This window comes from Schistocerca cancellata, unplaced genomic scaffold (assembly GCF_023864275.1).
Source record: "Schistocerca cancellata isolate TAMUIC-IGC-003103 unplaced genomic scaffold, iqSchCanc2.1 HiC_scaffold_718, whole genome shotgun sequence".
NCBI classification, from domain to species: domain Eukaryota; kingdom Metazoa; phylum Arthropoda; class Insecta; order Orthoptera; family Acrididae; genus Schistocerca; species Schistocerca cancellata.
In genome coordinates, this window is record NW_026046729.1 from 19,249,769 (window position 1) to 19,275,209 (window position 25,441).

Genomic DNA, 25,441 nt, shown 5'->3' on the forward strand with positions numbered 1-25,441 from the left:
GTTATTTAGAAAATGAGTGGAAATCTTGCTGCAGTTATCAAAATGTTAAACGGAAGCTGCAATTGAGGGAGAAGTGACCAGTTTGTAACATCTCCTTAAAATTATTCAGTCTTTACATTAGGTAAGCAGCTAAGGAAACCAACGAATAATTTGTAAATTGAGTAAAGACTGTGACAGAAGTATTGAGAATTTGCTGTGTCTAATGAGAGAGAGATTCTATCAGAGACGGCAAATAACTTGATAGAGAAATTGTATTGAATGGATAATGTCTTGAAAATGGTTGATAAGATAAACATAAAATTAACACAGGGTTACTGGAATGACGTCAAATTATTACACGGGAAATTGATAGAATTTGATTTAACAGTAAAATGACTCCATGAGTTTTGATACTTGGACTGATAAATAAGTAATGACTGACAAGGAGGCTAAGGGCCATGTTAACCTTTATTAATATGTTGTATGTACAAGCACAGACGAGGCTGCAGGACACGATGCCTATAAAACTACAGAAGAATGTTGAAGATTAGGGGTGGATATGAAATAACTAATGAGGAGGTACTGAATCGAAAGGCGGAGAAGGAGAATTGTTGCACCACTTGACTAAAAGAAGGGCTCGGTTGATTTGGCTCATCCTTACGTACCGAGGAGTCATCAGTTTGGTAATGGGACAAAGTGTCGAGGGTAAAGGTTGTACAGGGAGACCAATGCCTGAATTGATTAAGTAGGTAAAAGTGAATTTATATTGCAGTAGCTATTCAGACTGTTCACACTGAAGACCACAACAATACCACAAGAACGTGGAACTGGATCATATTATTCTCTGCCACAATGTACACTCATCAAAGGAATATTTACCTTCATTTATATCAAATTACCTCCGAGTACGTACTTGATGAAATCACACATGACTGTAGACAATGTTGATGTGAAAATTATATTTATGTAGTATTTCGGGTCATATGACTATAATTGCACTTTTGTAATTACAGTGGTGCTTTGAGGTCACAGTCATTAGCGACCAAGTAACTTACTTTTCCGTAAAACGGTCGACAGCCGTCAGAGTCCCCCTTCTGCCACCAGCTGCTATCTCAGTGTCCCTTGCGGGATACCCCTAGGGTGCTCTAAACTCAGTGCCCCGACCGACCTCCACCGCTACTGCCGACTTGCAGCCATTAGCATTGCAAATGGACGGTCGTCAGCTCCCTGATCTCTGGCTTTTGTCTTATCTGCAACAAGGCCGAGGACAGTGCAAACAGTGCGATATATCAATACTGCCTTGTTGTGTGGACCGTAGGTATTATTATAATGAAGCGTGTTGTTCCTTGGAACGTTGGTCAGACTTTCGCTGTATTAGAAGTTCATTATATACGACAGGAATAAAAAAAACACAACGCCAAAAAGGAATTAATGTAGAGCAATGAAATTTCTTTAATAGAATGGTCTACGTAATACACTCCCGGAAATTTAAAAAGAAGACCGTGAATTCATTGTCCCAGGAAGGGGAAACTTTATTGACACATTCCTGGGGTCAGATACATCACATGATCACACTGACAGAACCACAGGCACATAGACACAGGCAACAGAGCATGCACAACGTCGGCACTAATACAGTGTATATCCACCTTTGGCAGCAATGCAGGCTGCTATTCTCCCATGGAGACGATCGTAGAGATGCTGGATGTAGTCCTGTGGAACGGCTTGCCATGCCATTTCCACCTGGCGCCTCAGTTGGACCAGCGTTCGTGCTGGACGTGCAGACCGCGTGAGACGACGCTTCATCCAGTCCCAAACATGCTCAATGGGGGACAGATCCGGACATCTTGCTGGCCAGGGTAGTTGACTTACACCTTCTAGAGCACGTTGGGTGGCACGGGATACATGCGGACGTGCATTGTCCTGTTGGAACAGCAAGTTCCCTTGCCGGTCTAGGAATGGTAGAACGATGGGTTCGATGACGGTTTGGATGTACCGTGCACTATTCAGTGTCCCCTCGACGATCACCAGTGGTGTACGGCCAGTGTAGGAGATCGCTCCCCACACCATGATGCCGGGTGTTGGCCCTGTGTGCCTCGGTCGTATGCAGTCCTGATTGTGGCGCTCACCTGCACGGCGCCAAACATGCATACGACCATCATTGGCACCAAGGCAGAAGCGACTCTCATCGCTGAAGACGACACGTCTCCATTCGTCCCTCCATTCACGCCTGTCGCGACACCACTGGAGGCGGGCTGCACGATGTTGGGGCGTGAGCGGAAGACGGCCTAACGGTGTGCGGGACCGTAGCCCAGCTTCATGGAGACGGTTGCGAATGGTCCTCGCCGATACCCCAGGAGCAACAGTGTCCCTAATTTGCTGGGAAGTGGCGGTGCGGTCCCCTACGGCACTGCGTAGGATCCTACGGTCTTGGCGTGCATCCGTGCGTCGCTGCGGTCCGGTCCCAGGTCGACGGGCACGTGCACCTTCCGCCGACCACTGGCGACAACATCGATGTACTGTGGAGACCTCACGCCCCACGTGTTGAGCAATTGGGCGGTACGTCCACCCGGCCTCCCGCATGCCCACTATACGCCCTCGCTCAAAGTCCGTCAACTGCACATACGGTTCACGTCCACGCTGTCGCGGCATGCTACCAGTGTTAAAGACTGCGATGGAGCTCCGTATGCCACGGCAAACTGGCTGACACTCACGGCGGCGGTGCACAAATGCTGCGCAGCTAGCGCCATTCGACAGCCAACACCGCGGTTCCTGGTGTGTCCGCTGTGCCGTGCGTGTGATCATTGCTTGTACAGCCCTCTCGCAGTGTCCGGAGCAAGTATGGTGGGTCTGACACACCGGTGTCAATGTGTTCTTTTTTCCATTTCCAGGAGTGTATTTTTAAGTGAGTAACATTGCAGGATCACAGTTTAATGGATGCGCGAGTTAAGCCATTGCAAATGCGAAATGCTGGTACATTAATAATCAGTGTAACCGCAAGAATGTTGAATGCAAGCATGAAGACGCGCATGCATTGTGCTGTACAGGTGCTGGATGTCAGTTTGTGGAATTGAGTTCCATGCAGGGACCGTTCTTGCTGTTTGTGGATGACGCTGGAATTGTCGTCCGATGGCGTCCCATACGTGCTCGAATGGAGGGAGGTCTGCTGTTCAAGTAGGCCAAGGCAACACATCGACATTATGTAGAGCTTGTTGGGTTACAACAGCGGTGCGTGGGCGAGTGTTCTCCTCTTTGAAAATACCCCGTGTAATGCTGTTCATGAATGGCAGTACTAAACGTTGAATCACCAGACTGACGTACAGTTTGGTTGTCAGGGAGCTTGCGGTAATCGTGAGAGTGTTCCTGCTGTCATACGATACCGAACCCAGGCCATAACGCCAGGTGTGGGTTCAGGGTGTCTAGCAAGCAGATAGGTTGGTTGCAGGTCCTCGACTGGCCTCCTTGTAACCAAAACACGGACATCACTGGCTCCGAGAAAGAACCAGCTTACAGCAGAAAACAGAATAGACCTCCACCTGCCCTCCAATGAGCTCTCGCTCGTCACCACAGGAATCACAAATGGCGCTAGTCTGGGGACAGTGGAATGCATCCTTCAGCGCTACTACCTTGGAGCCGTTGTTGAAGTAACCGATTTATAACTGTTCGTTGTGTCACTGTGGTGCCAGTTGCTGCTCAAATTGCGTCTGCATATGCAGTACGATACGCCACACGCATAAGTCGAAGACGATGATCTTCCCTGTAGTTAGTGCCACGTGGCCGTACGGAGTCCGGTCTTCTTGCGACCATACATTTTCGTGACCACCGCTGTCAGCAATCACGTACACTTGCTTCATTCCGGCTAAGTATTACTGCAGTATCGCGGAAAGAATATCCAGCTTTTCGTAGCCATACTACACGAATTCTTTCAAACTCAGCCAGATGTGATAATGGCGGCTTTGGCGGCTTAAAGACATTATTGACTAACAACAACTCACCACGTGTAATATCAAATATAACTAAAGCTCACGACTTTTATAGAGTCTCGCGACTGCTACGGTCACAGGTTCGAATACTGCCTCGGGCATGGATGTGTGTGATGTCCTTCTGTTAGCTAGGTTTATGTGGTTCTAAGTTCTAGGGGACTGATGACCTCAGATGTTAAGTCCCATATTGCTCATTTTTATAGAGTCTATTTGCATCCTCATAACTGAGTTACTGGCCTCACTCTTATGCGACTGGGGCCAAATTTGAGTAGACAACGTCTTTCAGATGTAAAAATACGCCTGCCAAGTTTTGTTTATGTCGCACAATTACTTCTCGGTGCTGTGATTTTTTTCCGTCCATATACTTTCTTATTCCATTGTAAAATCATAGCATTTGCTTTAGGTGTGCTGCAGTCGTTTTCAGAAACTACAAAAATAACGCCGGAATGCTAAGGTTTTTTTCCAAATTTGGGTAACTGTTCCAAGGTACAACTCGAGTACGTAAGAGTATCTACAAGCCTATATTCTGTTCAAATTTAGATGTGACGTGATTAATAAAATCTTGTCAATAATGTATTTATTAGGTTATTTGATACATTATTACCTTACTACATAACGGTAATCAATATCTGTAATCATATTAAGAACGTTTATAAACAAAACGCGGTTACAAGTTTAAAATATTTAGAAATGGGACATATTGGCAACTAACATACATTTCCAGTTTCAAGGCGATGAAAGTTCTTAAGAGATTTAACAAACTCAGTTTCTTTGCAAATATCTTGGTAGAAGACATTCTTCCACTTCAAGGGACAAGAGGGTGCATGGCCGACGAAGTAAGGCTTAACCATGTTTTAAAAACATACAAAATTTTACTCACCAGAAAAGATCCCTAACTAAACAATAAATAACTTCCTCCAAATAGCTATCACATATTATACAGCAATTAAGTGCGTAGGACTTGTCGTTTTTACAAAAGGCGGTACGAAATACATCCTCATGTTCCACAACGACAACAACTGAAAATGCCGGAATCTGCTTTGGGCGATATCTAGTGCGCGCTCCTTCACTTGATTACTTCACTGTCGATAGGGTGAAACATCGACCACGAAACATCACGCGTTCCTGTGTACACTACCCTCTAGGTGCTACAGTGCCCTCTGCTACACTTGCATTTCTGAGATGTGAATCTGCAACAGCAATTCTTGTATGAGTAATAAATATCACTTTTGAACGCTTATTATGTAGTATAAAAACTATAGATTAACTCCTATAACACTGCAAATGTTGCTCTGTTATATGCAGAAGAGTTTTGTTTTTGTATCATCTAATTGGACTGTAAACGGAAGCAAGACTCTGCGAATTCCTATATACGCACCTGAGCACTGAATCATGCTCTATACCTTCAAATCTGCTTCGATCTGTCTTCTACGCTTCAAATGATCTTTTTCGGAGCATCCCAAAACTATGCTCTGTTTTGCCTGCATTACGGCGGCGGAACCTGGTTGAGTGAGTGTTTCCTTTCATGGTAACGTCACTTTGATTTACGTCACTTTGGTTGCCAGCGAAAAAACTAGCACCAATTCAACAACAGCCATCAATTACGTTAAGCACTTGGTCGAACACCAAATTAGCTTCTGCACTTGTTTCATTATATGTAGAATTCACCTCTTTCTTGCACTTTCGACGTCCTCGCTCAAATGCCAGTTTTATAACTTCTCCTTACGTTTCACAGAGGAACGTATATACATATACAAAATACATAAAAAGTGGCTTTGGGGAAAGCTTATATAGAGGAGGAAGTCGACCGTAGTCTTATCGATGGAACTACCGCAGAATTCACGTTAGCAGTTTGGCAAAACCGTGGAAAATCCAAGTCAAGAGGACCATATGAGTTACGTCCCTCCTCCCGAATTCGAGGCCGATGCAATAACCATGGCTTAGTTACCTCCCTCGGTATATGATTTAGAAAAGAAAAAAAAACCGCGCAAGTACGTAGTCTACAAGGAGATTTCAACATGCACAAGAAGCATAACAATAGGGGGCAAGGAAAATATAGTCAAAGGTTTTTTATTGGTATTGTGTAATTACGAGGTATAGATTTAAAAAATAACACTGGTTGTGTTTATTCAGGTCAGCTTTTCGAGTTATTGAACTTTCGTGTATTATGACACACATCACAAAATCCTGAGCACATACTATTTTCCATCTGCAGAAAAATTGGATGACATCAGGAAGAAAACTACGCAAAAGTAATCCCAGTATATTCTGCTATATCTGCTGGGAATACAGCCCGGTTAATAAGAGAAATGCAGTAAAAGTTTCATAAATCCTGGCTACGTAGCTTATTTTGGTACGGCAGTTGGTGCCCAAGATAAAGCCTGCGCATCACATACGGTACGCAAGACATGCAACGACTTTCTGTGTCAGTTCTTTGAAATTTGGAGTGACGATTGTTTGGAGGGAGCCGACGAACTACGCCACACGCTGCTACTTCAGCGGTATTGATACGATTGCTAACAACAGCAGGAACCGCAGCATCCACACGTATCCTGATCTTATCGCAGCACGTTTGTCCTGCAGCTAACTGTGAGGGAATTCCAGTACCGGCCTGAGGAGATCTTCCTGACAGTACTAACGGAGATTTCGCTCCTGTTTATGAAAGAGAAGAAGAACATTTATATGTTGATGACGAAGCTCCGTTCCCATTTCTCTCTGGGAGCTCAATGCTGTAGTTACGGATGTCAGCTTGTCAAAAATATCCTCTGCCGAACTTTTGCCATCAAGACTGAAAGAAAATCATGCTACCTGCCAGCGTTCGGCTCGCGTTCTATCGCAACAGACGTAAAGAGTTTAGTTTCTTTTCAGAAATAAAGAATTTGGTGTACTGTACAAATACTGACGGACTTTTGCGGAATCTCGGAGGTCTAAATATGAACCGACAGCATCAAGCGATCCCTGAAATGCGTATTGCTGCACAACGGCCACCAATATGCCGCTGTTCCCGTACATCTAGTACATCTAAGTCTACATCATACTCCGCAAGCCACTTACTGGTGTGTGGGGAAGTGTACTTGTAGTAACAATAACTAAACCCTCCAACCCTGTTCCACTCGCGGATAACGCATGGGAAGAATGATTGTCGGTAAGCCTCTATATTGGCTCTAATTTCTCGAATTTTCTCCTCGTGGTCATTACACCACACCTGTGTGGGGGAAGTAATAGGTTTTCCGACCCTTTCCAGACAGTGCTCACTCGAAAATACACTCCTGGAAATTGAAATAAGAACACCGTGAATTCATTGTCCCAGGAAGGGGAAACTTTATTGACACATTCCTGGGGTCAGATACATCACATGATCACACTGACAGAACCACAGGCACATAGACACAGGCAACAGAGCATGCACAATGTCGGCACTAGTACAGTGTATATCCACCTTTCGCAGCAATGCAGGCTGCTATTCTCCCATGGAGACGATCGTAGAGATGCTGGATGTAGTCCTGTGGAACGGCTTGCCATGCCATTTCCACCTGGCGCCTCAGTTGGACCAGCGTTCGTGCTGGACGTGCAGACCGCGTGAGACGACGCTTCATCCAGTCCCAAACATGCTCAATGGGGGACAGATCCGGAGATCTTGCTGGCCAGGGTAGTTGACTTACACCTTCTAGAGCACGTTGGGTGGCACGGGATACATGCGGACGTGCATTGTCCTGTTGGAACAGCAAGTTCCCTTGCCGGTCTAGGAATGGTAGAACGATGGGTTCGATGACGGTTTGGATGTACCGTGCACTATTCAGTGTCCCCTCGACGATCACCAGTGGTGTACGGCCAGTGTAGGAGATCGCTCCCCACACCATGATGCCGGGTGTTGGCCCTGTGTGCCTCGGTCGTATGCAGTCCTGATTGTGGCGCTCACCTGCACGGCGCCAAACACGCATATTACCATCATTGGCACCAAGGCAGAAGCGACTCTCATCGCTGAAGACGACACGTCTCCATTCGTCCCTCCATTCACGCCTGTCGCGACACTACTGGAGGCGGGCTGCACGATGTTGGGGCGTGAGCGGAAGACGGCCTAACGGTGTGCGGGACCGTAGCCCAGCTTCATGGAGACGGTTACGAATGGTCCTCGCCGATACCCCAGAAGCAACAGTGTCCCTAATTTGCTGGGAAGTGGCGGTGCGGTCCCCTACGGCACTGCGTAGGATCCTACGGTCTTGGCGTGCATCCGTGCGTCGCTGCGGTCCGGTCCCAGGTCGACGGGCACGTGCACCTTCCGCCGACCACTGGCGACAACGTCGATGTACTGTGGAGACCTCACGCCCCACGTGTTGAGCAATTCGGCGGTACGTCCACCCGGCCTCCCGCATGCCCACTATACGCCCTCGCTCAAAGTCCGTCAACTGCACATACGGTTCACGTCCACGCTGTCGCGGCATGCTACCAGTGTTAAAGACTGCGATGGAGCTCCGTATGCCACGGCAAACTGGCTGACACTGACGGCGGCGGTGCACAAATGCTGCGCAGCTAGCGCCATTCGACGGCCAACACCGCGGTTCCTGGTGTGTCCGCTGTGCCGTGCGTGTGATCATTGCTTGTACAGCCCTCTCGCAGTGTCCGGAGCAAGTATGGTGGGTCTGACACACCGGTGTCAATGTGTTCTTTTTTCCATTTCCAGGAGTGTAGATTAGTAAATCTCTCCCTGATGCACAACGCCTCTCTTGTAACGTCTGCCAGTGGAGTTGGTTGAGCACCTCCGTAGCGCTCTCGCGCCAGCTAAACGACCCCGTTACGAAAGGAGGCGGTTTCGTTGAATTTTCCCTGTATTTCCTATCACTCCTACCTTGTAGCAATCGCAGTTAGATGAACAATATTCAAGAATCGCTCGAACAAGCGCCTTATAAGCCATATCCTGCGTGGATAAGTTACATTTCCTTAAGATTCTTCCTATGAAGCTGAGTCTGGCATCTATCTACTTTTATGTGATCATTCCACTTATGGTCGCTCTGGATAGATTACTCCTAGCTATTTTACGGTAGATACTGTTTTCAGCGGCTCGTCATCGGTAGTGTATGTGTACACTTGTGAATTTGTTTTCCTACATGTTACGTTCTTTACGTTCAGTGTCAACTGCCAGAGCCTGCGCCATTAATTAATTCTCTGGGGGTTGTTCTGCAAATAGTTACTATCTTCTGGCGTTGCTACATTGTTATAGGAAACGGTATAATCTTCGAACTGTCTTAGGGAGCATCCGATGCTTTCTACTAGATCATCTATATGTATATCAAGCAATTACGGTCCCTTCACACTTCCCTGGGGTACACCGGAAATAACCTTCACATTCGTGGTTTTTGTTCTGTAAGAGGCGACGTGTAGAGATCTGTCTGCAAATAAGTCTTGAATCCAGTCGCAAATCTGCTCCGATACTTCAAAATCTCGTATTTTTTTCGATAATGGGCAGTGCGAAACGATGTCAAATGCCAGCCGGCCGCGATGACCGACAGTTTTAGGCGCTTCAGTCAGGAACCGCGCTGCGGCTACGTTCGCTGGTTCGAATCCTGCCTCGGTCACGGATGTGTGCGATGTCCTTACGTTAGTTAGGTTTAAGTAGTTCTAGGGGACTGATGACCTCAGGTGTTAAGTCCCATAGTGCTTAGAGCCATTTGAACTATTTGTCAAATGCCTTCCATATGTCAAGGAACATGGCGCCAACATGGGCGCCGTGTATCTCATGGAACGAGCTGAGTTTCGCAGGATCTCTGTTTGCGGAGTCCATGTTGATGTTTACAGTGCACATTTTCAGTCCGAAAAGCGTCATAACTCTCGAGCAAAAGCCACGTTCCATAATTCTAAAACAGATTGTCGTCAACGATTTAGGTCTGCACTTGTATGCATCTGTCCCACGCCCCTTCTTAAAAACGGGAATGAGGTCAGCTTTTTCCCAGTCCATAGGTACCCGTCACTGCTCAAGCGTTCTAAGGTAAATTACCGCTAGAAGGGGAACAAGTTCTTCAGCATAATGTTTTTAGAATCCTTTAGGAGTCCTATCCGGTCATGATGCCTTTCCACTACTAAATGATGGTGTTTTTTCCTATTCAGTGACTGGTTATCTCAATATCTGTCATTACGGCTTTCGCACAGCGATTGGAATGAAACACCGTGTTGTGATCTCCCGGTCTTCCCTTGCCTACTAGACCACACTGAAGGAAAAATAAAGGAAAAATACAAAGCTGTATACTACATGTGGGAGAAAATTTTTTTTTCTATCAGCATGAGTGGTTGAATAGTGTAGACCTGAAGATGATGAACTTTCTGTTGTGGCACCAAGCGCCTGCGCTTTCTCTGCATGTGGGACAGAGCGACAGATCTCGGCATTACCAAAAGATGGCCTGTACGGAATGAATTGATGGTTGACAGAACTATGAACGTCATCACCAACGCTCTGATGAAGATGTGATGCACTTGCCACCCCCGCACAAGACGCCTGACTTGATGAAACTGTTCACCATTGCTCTGGACAGAAATCATGGATTGCTCACTTACTTGAGCGAGGCTTTTCTGGCAGTGACCATGGAGAAGATGAAAGCTGGTATCTTGAACGGTCCTCCGACCTGTAAGCTAATCCAAGTTCCGCAAGTGGAAAATTCTGTGAACAGACAGCGACTGGAAACGTGGGCGGTGTTGAACTCCCTGGGCAACAATAAGGCAACGAACTAAGTAGAATTTCTTAGCAATATGGTGACCGCTTCCAGACGTGTTGGATGCGACAGGGGTGTTAAAATGCTCTGGTATACGGGTCTCTTACATACACACGTATGGACTATAATTGGCAGAAACTTTATTTCTATGAGAGTAACTAATTTCCACTTAGCACCTAGCAACTTCACCTACACAGCCATTATCTTTGTATTTAACTGACGTATTGTAAATGTTTAACGTGTTTTTCATTTTGAGTTTAGTCAGAATAAATCCAATTGTCATCTTGACACAGCTTTCATTCTGCAGTTCTTTAGAGCAACCTTTTCATGTGTCACAACATTAATTAAACTTTCCACTATCAAATTAATTTTTATCAAATTTAATTATTCTAGGTGCCAAACTCTTCTCTACTCCACTTTCAGGGTCGATTACAATCAGTTTGCATTTCTATTTTAATCCATGTGCAAAAGCAAAAGTCGGAATTAAGGAAGGGGGGCCTAAGAGCATCATTTCCATATGCAAATTCTAGCTGAATTTAGTGCTAAACACACTGCTAGCCTCACCACCAGACTTAAAATGGCCACTCTGCCAGGATATTCCCTGTGAATCACTGGTAAGCAAGCAGTATTATCAGTAGGAACATTCAGATTTTTACTTTCTACTTCAGTTTTTTAATGATTATTATCCAAGTCCTTTTCCTGCTAGTTCCACGTTCAGTGTTAAGTAGCGGCGCATGATTACAGTTTTTTGTTTTAAGTATATATATATATATATATATATATATATATATATATATATATATATATATATATTTGTGTGTGTGTGTGTGTGTGTGTGTGTGTGTGTTAGTACACTGTTTTTTGTGGTTCTTTGATGTGGTGCCTGTACCACATCACACATTGTAGTATGTATGACGATACTGCAGAATTGTTGTTTTTATTTTAGATAAGTTTGTTTTCTTGAATGATTGCGAGAAGTAAGGCACGATTATTTGCAAGCGAAGATAGATAAAAAGAGGATAGCATAATGGATAAGGGGCAGGTTAATGATGGGGATAGGTTCGGAGATGAAATGGGCACATTTCAATTCGGGCAGGGCGACAGGATCGTTGATGAGGACGCGATCTTAGAGCGATGTCGTGGTCGTGATTATGATAGTGAGGCAGAGGATGAAACAGAGACAGGCACACAGGTCGAGACGGTAGCAGAAGTTTATAGTCAAGTGGACGAGAGCATACAGAGGCCGGCTCGGGCACGTCAGAGCGTCCTACGATAAATGAATCAAGACGCTGACGAACAGTGTAAAAAGGAGAAAGTAGAAGACCAACAGCATAAGGGGGATAGGGAAGAAGTTTACAGACAGCGTAAGAAGGATAAGGAAGAACTAGCTTCAATAATCGAAGAAGGGGTGCAGAGGAACACTCAGGCATGAATTTCGCATATAGGGTAAAATCACGAGGAATTACTAACAATAAATAAAGAAATGTCTACGGTTGCACAAAAAGTAGCAGGCCTAGCCAAAACGGCAGCAACTGGGGCAATGAGGATCTCGGAAGTAACTTATAAACTCGCGGGGCGCTTGCAACGTACAACACAAGCCTACTCAAATTTCTTGGCGTTCTTAAAATCTCAATGTAATATCGCGGTTACGAACATCACGAAACGAAGTAGAGAGCCGGATAGCAAAACTAGAGCTAAACAGGCACACGAGCACTGAGGGTTTGGATACCAATGGTGTTCACAGAATTGTGTCCCCGATGGAAAGCCCGCCGTGCTCTTCACCAGTGACAGCGTGCGGAACTAACAAATCGTACGCAGAAACAGCGATTAATACGGTAGCTCCAATAATTGCAGCCCACTTAGGAGGATTAATGCTGAATGGCACTTCCACTGTGAAACAGAGCTAGCACATCACAGTTATCAACAAGGTAGATCAGAGCACTCATCAGACGTGCGAGTATCGGAAACGGGTGACAACTCCAGTGCAAGGATAGGACAGGATTTGGATCACAATCGCTTCCTGTAGATACTAAATTTCCAGAAGTTCAAAGATAATGGAGGGTCAATGTATCCCATGAGCTGGGTGATGCAGTTCTCAAATTCATTACCGTCATCATGGCCAACCCAGGCAAAATTAGAATTCATGTGTGGACACATCGAAGGCCAAGCCGCTGAATAGATGCGGAGTGTGGCAGCAACATGTTGGATTATCAGCTATTTGTTGGTGCGTTCCTCCACAGGAGGTCAAAGGAAAGGCTAGACAGGATTAAAGAGGAAATAATATTTTGTCCTGAATTGGAAGTGTCCGGGAAAGAAAGCGCAAGCAAATTTTTTGAGGATTTACTCAAGAAGAATCAATTTTTAGATAGTCCATATAGCAAGGGAGAAATCTTGAAATGTTATTTTTCCAAATTGCCAGTTAGGTACCAACAGACACTTGTCGGGAAGTGAAGACCTGACATAGAGGCATTCAAGAGTCTATTGCGTGAATGCGAAGTAGTCTTAGACAAACAAGATGCAATGGACAGGAAGAAGGGGCAGGGTAATAAATAGCAAGGGCCTGCAAGGGAGAACGACAACAGATCGTATATTCGCGCTGGTGATTTTGGAAACCAGGGTTACGGAAATGAAGGTTACGCTAATCAAGGTTACGGAAACCGGGAACAAGGGAACGAGAACGTCAGGGAACAGGGTCATGCTAGGCAAGGAATCGGGGACAGGAGAAATAACGAACGGCAAAGCGACTGTAATTGGAGAGAGCGAAACCAAGGACAACAGGGGAGCGAGGAGATTGAAACTAGACCCACAAACCCTTATGCACGTTAGAGGAGGGGGAGCTTAACAAGGGACTGACGCCAGACTAGTGCGAACACAGGCCGCAGGAATTTCGCACGTAATACCTGATCTGGCCAACTACGGATGATATATTACAAAGAATTATCAGAAATCCCGCTAGAAGAGCAAAAAACATCTCCTCGACAGGATCGTCAGCCTATGATCACAGTAAGATTGGCTGAAAATAACATGAGTGTGATAATTGATAGTGACAGCTACGTAACGGCAATACCTAAGGCAGTGTACAAAAGGTGTTCTCTGGAGGTGGACTGGCCTGTTTTATCGGTCAAGAAAACCCAAAAAAGGGGCATTAATGGTAAGTGTACGGAGGTCACCTAACAAACAAGACTGGGATTCTCCTGCAGAGGATACAAAATAGAGACTAACTTCTGGATCGTGCCAAATCTGGCGATCGACATGATTGCAGGAACGGACTTCCTAAACGAGCACGGAGCGATAGATGATCTAGGACGAGCTGGTTTTGAGGAAAGGTAATCCAGTCCACATTAAGTTCGACGACCAGCTGATCCCAGCTCAACTACCGTCTAACTGCGTGCGGATAAACTATACATGTCAGAACGACAGGAAGGAAGAACAGGTCCATGTACGTCCGCAAAAGCAGTTTCGTGTGCCAACCTACCCAATCCCCATGGCATATCAGCAGAAAGTTTGAACAGAAATTACGCGAATGCTGAGTGAAGCGATAATAGAACCTACGGCCTCAGCCTATAATAACCCGTTATGTGTAGTCGATTACGCAGATGGTAGTGTCCGTTTATTCTTGGACTCGCGACAAATTAATACTATAATACAACCCGAAACAGACAGACCGGAAGGAATAGAGGACCTCTTACCAAACTTCCATGGAATATCGATCTTCACATCAGTGGATCTGAAATCGAGTTTGTGGAAAATTAAGCTGCATTCAAATTGCTGGCAGCACACAGCCTTTTTAGCATTTGGAAGATGTTACCGGTTTCTTCGTCTGCCATTTGGTTTGAACATTCCTTCTGCCGCATTTATTCGGGGGCACTGAGAGATAATTTAAAACGTTATGTCACCAGCTACATGGACGATTTGCTGATCGCGGAGAAATCTTGGGGAGTGCACAACGCGGTCCTCGGTGAACATTCAAGGAACACCGAGTGTCTATGAATATAAAAAAATCGTATTTGGGACGTATTCTGTCAAATTCCTAGGCCATATCATCACGGGTGAGGGCACTGCACCAAATGCGGAAATGGACGAAGCGATTGAAAAGTTTTGCATTCTTACAACAAAGAAGATGTTAAGGGAGTTCTTAGGGATCATAAATTCTTACAACCGCTTCATATATGTCAAAACTCCTAGATTGCACTAACTTACAGGAACGAAAATTCCTTGGGAATGGGATGAGGCGGCCGAATCTGAAAGGAAAGCATCGAAATTGGCATTACTGCAAGCAGCCATTCTCTCACACCCTGATTTAACAGAAGAGCTTTGCATAGTAACGGACAGTTCATACTCAGGCCTGTGTGTTATGGTGTTTCACGGCTATGTACATGAAGGAAACAGGGCATGGAAGACAATTGCGTTTGGTAGCAGAGTACTAACCTAGAGTGAGAGGAATTACTCGGTAACCGAGTTATAAACGCTGGCTATTGTATGGGCCTTTTGTATGGTCGCAAGACGAGGGTCTACATAGACCACAAGGCACTCGAGTTCCTGATGACTACAAAGCTTAATCACAGGTGGCTCATTAGGTGGGAACCATATCTACAGCAGTACAACTTTCCGATAGAATATATCCGCGGCAGTCAGAAAATTCTTGCAGAAGACTTATCACGGTCACCGGCCGGATTTGACCCCAATATGAAAGAAGATCTCGAGGAAAATCCCTACTGCCTGTTCTATATGCAAAAAGTAATCGTTGAAAATTTTATTACCTGTAGTGTGTAGGACATCATGTAGGAGCAAGACATGCACGATGCCCTAGCGTTCTTGAAACAGAAATGGAAATACAGAAGACTCGCCACCGTCAGGCAGTTACACCTCTTGCTGCAAGGCATAATCTTCCACAGAAATAACGTTAATTACACTGACTGGGGAGTGGGGCATGCATCCCTGAAAACCTAATAAAGAAGGTTATATGCATACTCACCTTAGCTACGGACACTAGGGACCACGCAAGTGCTATCTCAAGCTAACGAAAGTGTGTTATTTAGAAAGATGGAGCGTCGAATTCGGAGGGTACTATCGGTGTGTGAAGACTGCCAAAATGCTATGTACACCACTGTGAGCATGCAGGCACTTATTGTACCCAATCCTACAAACCAAATTAAGACAATTAGTGACGACGGATTCGACGATGCCATTGTCAAGAACAAGAAGAGGATATACTTACACATTAATCTTTGTCGAACTAACGTCCAAATATGTTAACTTTGCGGCCCTGAAGAGGGCGACAGGACGAACTGTGTTACGAGCCCTAATCCGGGATATCCCACCACAGGTTTGTCATGTGAGTAGAATAATTTCAGATAAAGTGCCACAATTTAAGTCAAAAACATGGAAGACGTTGCGACGATGTAAAATTTTTCCTGTTTTTATATCATCACTCCATCCAAGTTCGATTGCTGTAGAACGGGTTACAAAGGAACTCGGAAAGTTGTGCCGGTCGCACTGTAACAAACAGCTCACGACATGGGACGTTTTCCTTGTAGACTTCCAGGAGGTGATCAATGAGACACCCCATGGGGTAAAAAAATTTGCACCCATTACAGTACTGACAAACCTTATTCCTGAAGGTTTGATAACCGAGGTCGTAAACTTCCCACTAAGGGCGCGGACGCAGCACTGAGCCATAGTGGATTTGGCTCTCAAGAGGATACAGGCAGCAGTGGACGTGAACGACACTTCCAAATTTGACTTAGGGTGCTCGTGAAACCTTTCCAACTCTCGAACGAACAAAAAATTAAATGCCAAAATCTCTATTCTGTTTACAACGGCCCGTACCGTATAAGGAGAGCAGCTTACCACAACGTTTATGAATTGGAGACGCTCAATGTACTAAGTCCATAGGACTCCTTCACATGTCTCACGTAGAGTTGGTGGAATAATAGTAGTTTAAGTGGTGTACACAGTAGAATAGGCAAATAGATGAACATTTATTCGCGTAAGGATAATCATTGCATTAAACGATTAAGATGGTTGAAGTATTAACATGCTGCCCTGTCTTGCAAAATAATTTACTGTTTCTGTCCTTACAATGTCGATAGAGTAGGATACACTACCATTCCGTTAGCAATGTTTTTGTCCTTTCCTGTCTAGTGTCCATACTGAGGGATAATGATGAGTGAGGAGATGTAGCGGAAACGGGCGCAAACAAGAACGTGCTCATAGAAGCGTTCTTGGAAATCGTGGTACGCCTCATAGCGGCCACAACCAGTTCTAGAGACGTTCATACCTAGGTTTGCAGGCGCGAGTCAGTGCACTGCAAGTTTGTGATATACTACTTGATTTCGAGGATGAATATGGGCTGTATTTTTTACAGTTGTGCGCCAACGTCGTTGTCTTGTAAGAATGGGTGAACCTGTGGGCGTATGACTCAAATGGTGCCATAGACGGTAGAAATGCGGGCATAAAACCTACCGTTCCAATGTACTGGTTGGAGACTTGGCGTGTTGCTCGTGACTGTCAAAGATGAATAACCAAGGAATCATACGAGGGCAGTTCAATATATAATGCAACACATTTTTTCTGAAACAGGGGTTGTTTTATTCAGCATTGAAATACACCAGGTTATTCCCCAATCTTTTAGCTACACAACACTATTTTTCAACGTAATCTTCATTCAATGCTACGGCCTTGCGCCACCTTGAAATGAGGGCCTATATGCCTGCACGGTACCATTCCACTGTCGATGTCGGAGCCAACGTCGTACTGCATCAAAAACTTCTTCATCATCCGCGTAGTGTCTCCCACGGATTGCGTCCTTCATTGGGCCAAACACATGGAAATCCGACGGCGCGAGATCGGGGCTGTAGGGTGCATGAGGAAGAACAGTCCACTGAAGTTTTGTGAGCTCCTCTCGGGTGCGAAGACTTGTGTGAGGGCTTGCGTTGTCATGAAGAAGGGGAAGTTCGTTCAGATTTTTGTGCCTACGAACACGCTGAAGTCGTTTCTTCAATTTCTGAAGAGTAGCACAATACACTTCAGAGTTGATCGTTTGACCATGGGGAAGGACATCGAACAGAATAACCCCTTCAGCTTCCCAGAAGACTGTAACCATGACTTTACCGGCTGAGGGTAAGGTTTTAAACTTGTTCTTGGTAGGGGAGTGGGTGTGGCGCCACTCCATTGATTGCCGTTTTGTTTCAGGTTCGAAGTGATGACCCCATGTTTCATCGCCTGTAACAATCTTTGACAAGAAATTGTCACCCTCAGCCACATGACGAGCAAGCAATTCCGCACAGATGTTTCTCCTTTGCTCTTTATGGTGTTCGGTTAGACAACGAGGGACCCAGCGGGAACAAACCTTTGAATATCCCAACTGGTGAACAATTGTGACAGCACTACCAACAGAGTCGTCAAGTTGAGCACTGAGTTGTTTGATGGTGATCCGTCGATCATCTCGAACGAGTGTGTTCGCACGCTCCGCCATTGCAGGAGTCACAGCTGTGCACGGCCGGCCCGCACGCGGGAGATCAGACAGTCTTGCTTGACCTTTCGGCGATGATGACACACGCTTTGCCCAACGACTCACCGTGCTTTTGTCCACTGCCAGATCACCGTAGACATTCTGCAAGCGCCTATGAATATTTGAGATGCCCTGGTTTTCCGCCAAAAGAAACTCGATCACTGCCCGTTGTTTGCAACGCACATCCGTTACAGACGCCATTTTAACAGCTCCGTACAGCGCTGCCCCCTGTCGGAAGTCAATGAAACTATACGAGACGAAGCGGCAATGTCTGAAAATATTCCACAAGAAATTTCCGGTTTTTCAACCAAAATTGGCCGAGAGAAAAAATGTGTTGCATTACATATTGAACTGCCCTCGTAGTTGCAGATTCGTGACAAACTGCCTAGCAGGTGTGTGGTGGGCGACTGTATCCTGAACAGGCACCAGTCCTGGCTTGGTCATATTACGTGGCCTCTGGAAAAGTGCACTTCGTTCGCTAAAACCGTATCACATAGAAAGTGAAGTTGAACTATAAATTTATTGTGTTGTGCAGCCACGGCTAACCCAGCCATCCGAGTTTCAGTGAGTCGTGGTGAGAACTCGGAGGCCGTGTCGTAGGACGCGCACATCACTGTTGTCGGCAATAGCGGCGAGCAGCGAGACATCGCAGAGTAACAGGAATTTGGCTAAGGGTACTGTATGAGGTAATAAATTTACCAGATACTACGATAAGCTAAACTTTTGGACTAAGCAATAAACAGACACTTAACAATGTGTGGGTTTACTACCCCAAGTAGGCATGTTTGGAGCGTGCCAGTTGCAATTGTATTTTTCAGGTGACCAAACCACAGGCCCGAGACGGAGGGATGACGGTCAAACAAACGTAGAATAGTTGCATGTTCTTGTATAGCTCTGTAAATTTCAACCTGCCTAATTACGTAATGTATTAAAAGATATAGGTTGTAAATCTGCATATTCTTGAGCATATCTACTGTCGATCTATATAAGTAATATTAACTTAAGTGCGGGCCCACACATTTAGTTGCTTATCACATAGATAATATCAGTTGCCACACGCACTGTACAGTAGTGAGATCGATCTCTACACAAATAACAGGATAAATACACTATTTCCATGTCTGGATAGATACACCTAGTTTTTTGTTATAACAATAGCCACCGATACATTAAAATAAGAGTGTCCGAAATAAGAGACCCTCACTGTTTCGTGACGTAAATTTATTGTAACAGGGAAGGTCATGAGAAATGGGTATAAGATTTTCGTTAAAACTGTGCAGGTGACGGGTGTCGTGGTGACGCAGAGGCCAAAGGAAGCAAAACGAAAAGATCTTCGGCTGCCTGTAAGAAGGGGTAGCGCGCCTTCAGACAAGGGGGTTGCGGGAGCGTCCGGTGCTGCGAGCTGACAGCCACCGGACCTTATGCCTCAGGGATTAGGCGGGGGTCAGCCCTCGCGGGCGAAAGTAAGGCTGGCTGTTGACACTGACACGCGACCAGCACGCGACTTTCGGCGAGCTCTCTGAACGCGGCAGCAGTCTGAAGGGAATGCCTGTAGCAGACCACGTTGTCGTGAGGACACGAAGAGATCACGTACAGTGACAGAACCTGCTCCTCATGTGTCTCAGGACAGGAAGGAACGCTATATGCTTATCTGTTTGAGTTTTTACAACTCACTAGCTTTGGCCGATCTGCATACACAAAGCATTATCGTGCCCCAAACTCTAATTAACGATTTGTCACATTTCTACCTTCTCCTCTCACTAAGAGAGCAGTCATAGCAATCGTCCACTAATGGACCAATCAGTTGTTCCCAGTTCGATCCTGTACAGATGACCTCACACACTTCAACTTCAATATTGGGGAACGTAAAGTACTGTTCATGAACAGCTGAGATCCTGTCTAGTGATGCATCTCAACCGATAGACCTCAGAGACAATTAATCGACGTGAGGAGAGCCTATCAACATGCATTCGTACCGTACTGCCATGATTATAAGTGTGGGTCTTGCTGCAATCGCAGCAGTGTACTGCAGATGCTCCAGCACACCCTATTACTGCAGCAACAACGCAGCAACAACACCAGACACTTAACACTGTGTGACGTCAGTACAGTGACGTCATCCCAAAAGCCCCCGTCCTTTGCTCAAGACATGGAACCACATACATCAATTCATATGACTCAATGGACCAACCCACTCAGAGAAACCAATGAAATTGTGAAGTTAAACGTGCTTCGTCTATTTCTAACAATATGATTTAGTATCTCATTCTCACCACAGTCGTGAACAATGTACAATGTGCAAGGACAACTTGATAACTTGATACCCCATGAACTTTCTTCATAAAGTTTTGTCTCTACTGTTTTTTTTTTTGTAATATATGTTATTCCTTGTATGTGTTTGTGTTTTTCATTGTAATTCCTATGTAACTGTTAGATTAGGGTACACAAAAAACTTAGATTACTCATGGAATATTAACGTACAATTGTGTGACACAGAGATGAATTACATGTGGACATCAGATGTTTACTTATCCATGCTATACATAAATTTATCTTGCATCTATGTACATTTTAATACACGACAGTAGGATACTCACGAACATGAACAGTGTACTTGTGATAACTGTGTTAAATATGACTCTTTTATGACATTGTTCTCTACACCATGTTTTTTGTATTCTGTAGTTATTGTTTACACATGTGTGACACTAATATCGATGTATAGTTACATTAAGATTCTCTGTGTGTATGCAAAAAGTGTGCCTGAAGTCCCCATAAATTGAAGCAGATACTGGGTGTTTCAAAAATGACCGGTATATTTGAAACGGCAATAAAAACTAAACGAGCAGCGATAGAAATACACCGTTTGTTGCAATATGCTTGGGACAACAGTACATTTTCAGGCGGACAAACTTTCAAAATTACAGTAGTTACAATTTTCAACAACAGATGGCGCTGCAAGTGATGTGAAAGATATAGAAGACAACGCTGTCTGTGGGTGCGCCATTCTGTACGTCGTCTTTCTGCTGTAAGCGTGTCCTGTTCACAACGTGCAAGTGTGCTGTAGACACCATGGTTTATTCCTTAGAACAGAGAATTTTTCTGGTGTTGGAATTCCACCGCCTAGAACACAGTGTTATTGCAACAAGACGAAGTTTTCAACGGAGGTTTAATGTAACCAAAGGACCGAAAAGCGATACAATAAAGGACCTGTTTGAAAAATTTCAACGGACTGGGAACGTGACGGATGAACGTGCTGGAAAGCTAGGGCGACCGCGTACGGCAACCACAGAGGGCAATGCGCAGCTAGTGCAGCATGTGATCCTACAGCGGCCTCGGGTTTCCGTTCGCCATATTGCAGCTGCGGTCCTAATGACGCCAACGTCCACGTATCGTCTCATGCGCCAGAGTTTACACCTCTATCCATACAAAATTCAAACGCGGCAACCCCTCAGCGCCGCTACCATTGCTGCACGAGAGACATTCGCTAAGGATATAGTGCACAGGATTGATGACGGCGATATGCATGTGGGCAGCATTTGGTTTACTGACGAAGCTTATTTTTACCTGGATGGCTTCGTCAATAAACAGAACTGGCGCATATGGGGAACCGAAAAGCCCCATGTTGCAGTCCCATCGTCCCTGCATCCTCAAAAAGTACTGGTCTGGGCCGCCATTTCTTCCAAAGGAATCATTGGCCCATTTTTCGGATCCGAAACGATTACTGCATCACGCTATCTGGACATTCTTCGTGAATTTGTGGCGGTACAAACTGCCTGCGAACATCTCGTGGTTTATGCAAGATGGTGCCCGGCCACATCGCACGGCCGACGTCTTTAATTTCCTGAATGAATATTTCGATGATCGTGTGATTGCTTTGGGCTATCCGAAACATACATGAGGCGGCGTGGATCGGCCTCCCTATTCGCCAGACATGAACCCATGTGACTTCTTTCTGTGGGGACACTTGAAAAACCAGGTGTACCGCCAAAATCCAGAAACAATTGAACAGCTGAAGCAGTACATCTCATCTGCATGTGAAGCCATTCCTCCAGACACATTGTCAAAGGTTTCGGGTAATTTCATTCAGAGACTACGCCATATTATTGCTACGCATGGTGGATATGTGGAAAATATCGTACTATAGAATTTCCCAGACCGCAGCGCCATCTGTTGTTGAAAATTGTAAATACTGTAATTTCGAAAGTTTGTCTGCCTGAAAATGTACTGTTGTCCCAAGCATATTGCAACAAACGGTGTATTTCTATCGCTGCTCGTTTAGTTTTTATTGCCGTTTCAAATATACCGGACATTTTTGAAACACCCTGTACCAGCAATGTGAATGAACCATCAGTCTACGGAACATTTTGTAAAGGTTTATTCTTGCTGCAGGGAGACAGAATGAACTAGTAACTACACATATAACTCAAAATAAGTCGCTTCTGTTTGAAGCTTGGAAAAATATGTAACAAACGAACGGTGTACTCTCCTTATTAGCAGCAGGAACTAGGTGTGATCTGTCACTGATGGTTTAACCGACAATGACACTGGCAATACTTGCTTCTGAAGAACTTGGATGATCGCTCTCCTCCTATGAATGTACCATAAAAATTGTAGTGGAAAATAAAATCACTTCCAACTGTAATTACGTTTTTAAAGCTCTGTCAACTGAAATCTGAATAAAAATATTACATATTGTGTTATCTGCCTTCCTTATTTGAAAACTGAGAACGTTTTTCTTGAACAAAGTTCAAATGGCTCTGAGCACTGTGGGACTTAACATCTGAGGTCATTAGTCCCTTAGATCTTAGAGCTACTTAACCTAACTAACCTAAGAAAATTACACACATCCATGCCCGAGGCACGATTCGAACCTGCGACCGTAACGGTCGCGCCGGCTAGAGTGGCCTAGCGGTTCTAGGCGCTGCAGTTTGGAACCGCGCGACCGCTACGGTCGCAGGTTCGAATCCTGCGTCGGGCATGGATGTGTGTGATGTCCATAGGTTAGTTAGGTTTAAGTAGTTCTAAGTTCTAGGGGACTGATGACCACAGCATTAAAGTCCCATAGTGCTCAGAGCCATTTGAACCATTTTCGTAGCGGTCGCGCGGTTCCTGACTGAAGCGCCGAGACCTCTCGGCCACACCGGCAGGCTTGAATAAAGTCTAGGTTATCATCAGAATCATGCAAATCATCATCGTCCACAAAATCAACATCACTTTCTTCAAAACAGCGTGTCAACGCACATGCAATTTCATCATCCGTCATACCAAGCTTTGCCATGTCGACGCAACTGAGTGAGCGCGGTGGAAAATTGCCACTCGCAAAGTCCCACAAAAAAGAGGAATAGTTCACCCTTCACCAGTATTCCCGCACCATTTCGTGTCAAATACTTCAACTGCACTCCCTGATGTGCCTCCCAGACCAGTGGGATCACTAAGAACAAGTTAAGAGGAAAAGGGGACAGTTGAGAACGAACGCCCATAGAACTACGGACGTCAGATTTTCAGGCGGGTCTGCCCGTCCCTATTTCTGCGGGAGTTGACTCATAGCTGTTAACATGACCTTAGATACTGTCACTAAAGTCTGTACATAATTCACATAAAAAATAAACAGACGCGGCCATAACGCAATACCATGTGGTACACATTAAACGACTTTCTTTGTATCAGATAATAACCTCTGTTTATGATTAGAATGATCTGAAGCAAGTTTGACAACCTGTCAACTATCTTGTAATTATGATTGAACTCATTCTTTCCCTACCAAACTTATACCCAATCCGTCCAGCTTTTTTAAAAAGAATTTCATGGCTAACAATATAAAGAGCCTAAAAATGATCTAAGTTTACTCTTAATATACGGGAGTTGTCATCTAGGTTTCTAAATATTTCGTCTCTTGAACCTACTTATACTTCTACCTGTTCGCGAGCGATGGTGATTGCTAACTCTTGGTCGTTAAAGTACCTGGCAATTATTTCTCTCAAATACTTTACAGGATCCTGAGCAGAATTATACCAGTCAATTATTTTCGAGATTATTACTGTTATCACTCTTGAATACAGGCATTATTTTCAGAAATTTTAAACCATGGACGAACACTCCTTCAGTGAACGCTAAATTAACAATTTGAGCCAAGTCCTTCACAATTTGTGTGAAGTAGTACCCTATATTGTTGACGCTTTTACGACATCCACATTTACTGACGTTTTCCAGTTGTAGATTTTAATCAACATAACTGCTTACTGTTCAATGGTAGGAACTAATGCTCTATGCAAGTATACGTAACATAATATTGTCGTGGTTTGTTTAATTTAAACTCAGCACTTGGGAAGCGTTTAGAAAGTATGATTGGCAGGTATTCTTTGCCACTATTAATGGTATCAGCATTTGCAAGTTTATTTTCCTACCCTTCCTTCCCTGTTCCACTTTTTACAAGTTCCCATACAGCTCTTGCTTTATTGACCGACAGTTTTATTATGCAACCACGTTGGATTTTCAAAAAAAGAAAAAAGAAAGGAAAAGGCTCTGAGCACTGTGGGACTTAACTTCTGTGGTCATCAGTCCCCTAGAACTTAGAACTACTACTTAAACCTAAGTAACCTAAGGACACCACAAACATCCATGGCCGAATCAGGATTCGAACCTGTGACCGTAGCGGTCGCGCGGTTCCAGACTGTAGCGCCTAAACCGCTCGGCCACTACGGCCGACTTCGGCTTTGCGGTTTCTATCGACAAGTCTTTACACAGGCTATAAAAGGGATTTGTGAATCTTTTCATTTGATAACTGAGCGTTTAAAAGTCCTACAAGAAATCAACATGAATGGACTGCCCATTTTCTTCAGACAACGCATTTGAAAATTAGTCTGTACTCCGAAGAGGCAGAGGTATTGTTACATCGTTTAGAAAGCACTTCTACTTGGGATTCATCAGACAGACTATCTACAAAGGTATGGTTCATAATCAAAAACGTCTCCGGTCCCGTGTTCGATCCCCGCCACTGCCTAAATTTTGATAAATAATCAGCAATGGCGGCCGAAGACTTACGGCATAAGAAGTCAGCCTCATTCTGCCAACGGCCCTGTCAAAGAGGGCGGAGGAGCGGATAGAGGTTCAGGGCACTCTCTTGTCCGAGGGGTGGGAAATTGCCCCTAAAGGCGGAAGAATCAGCAATGACCAACGACATGAGAATGCAGACGGCAATGGAAACCACTGCATTAAAGACACGTAACGTGTATCCACAGGACATGTGGCCTGTATTTGAAGAA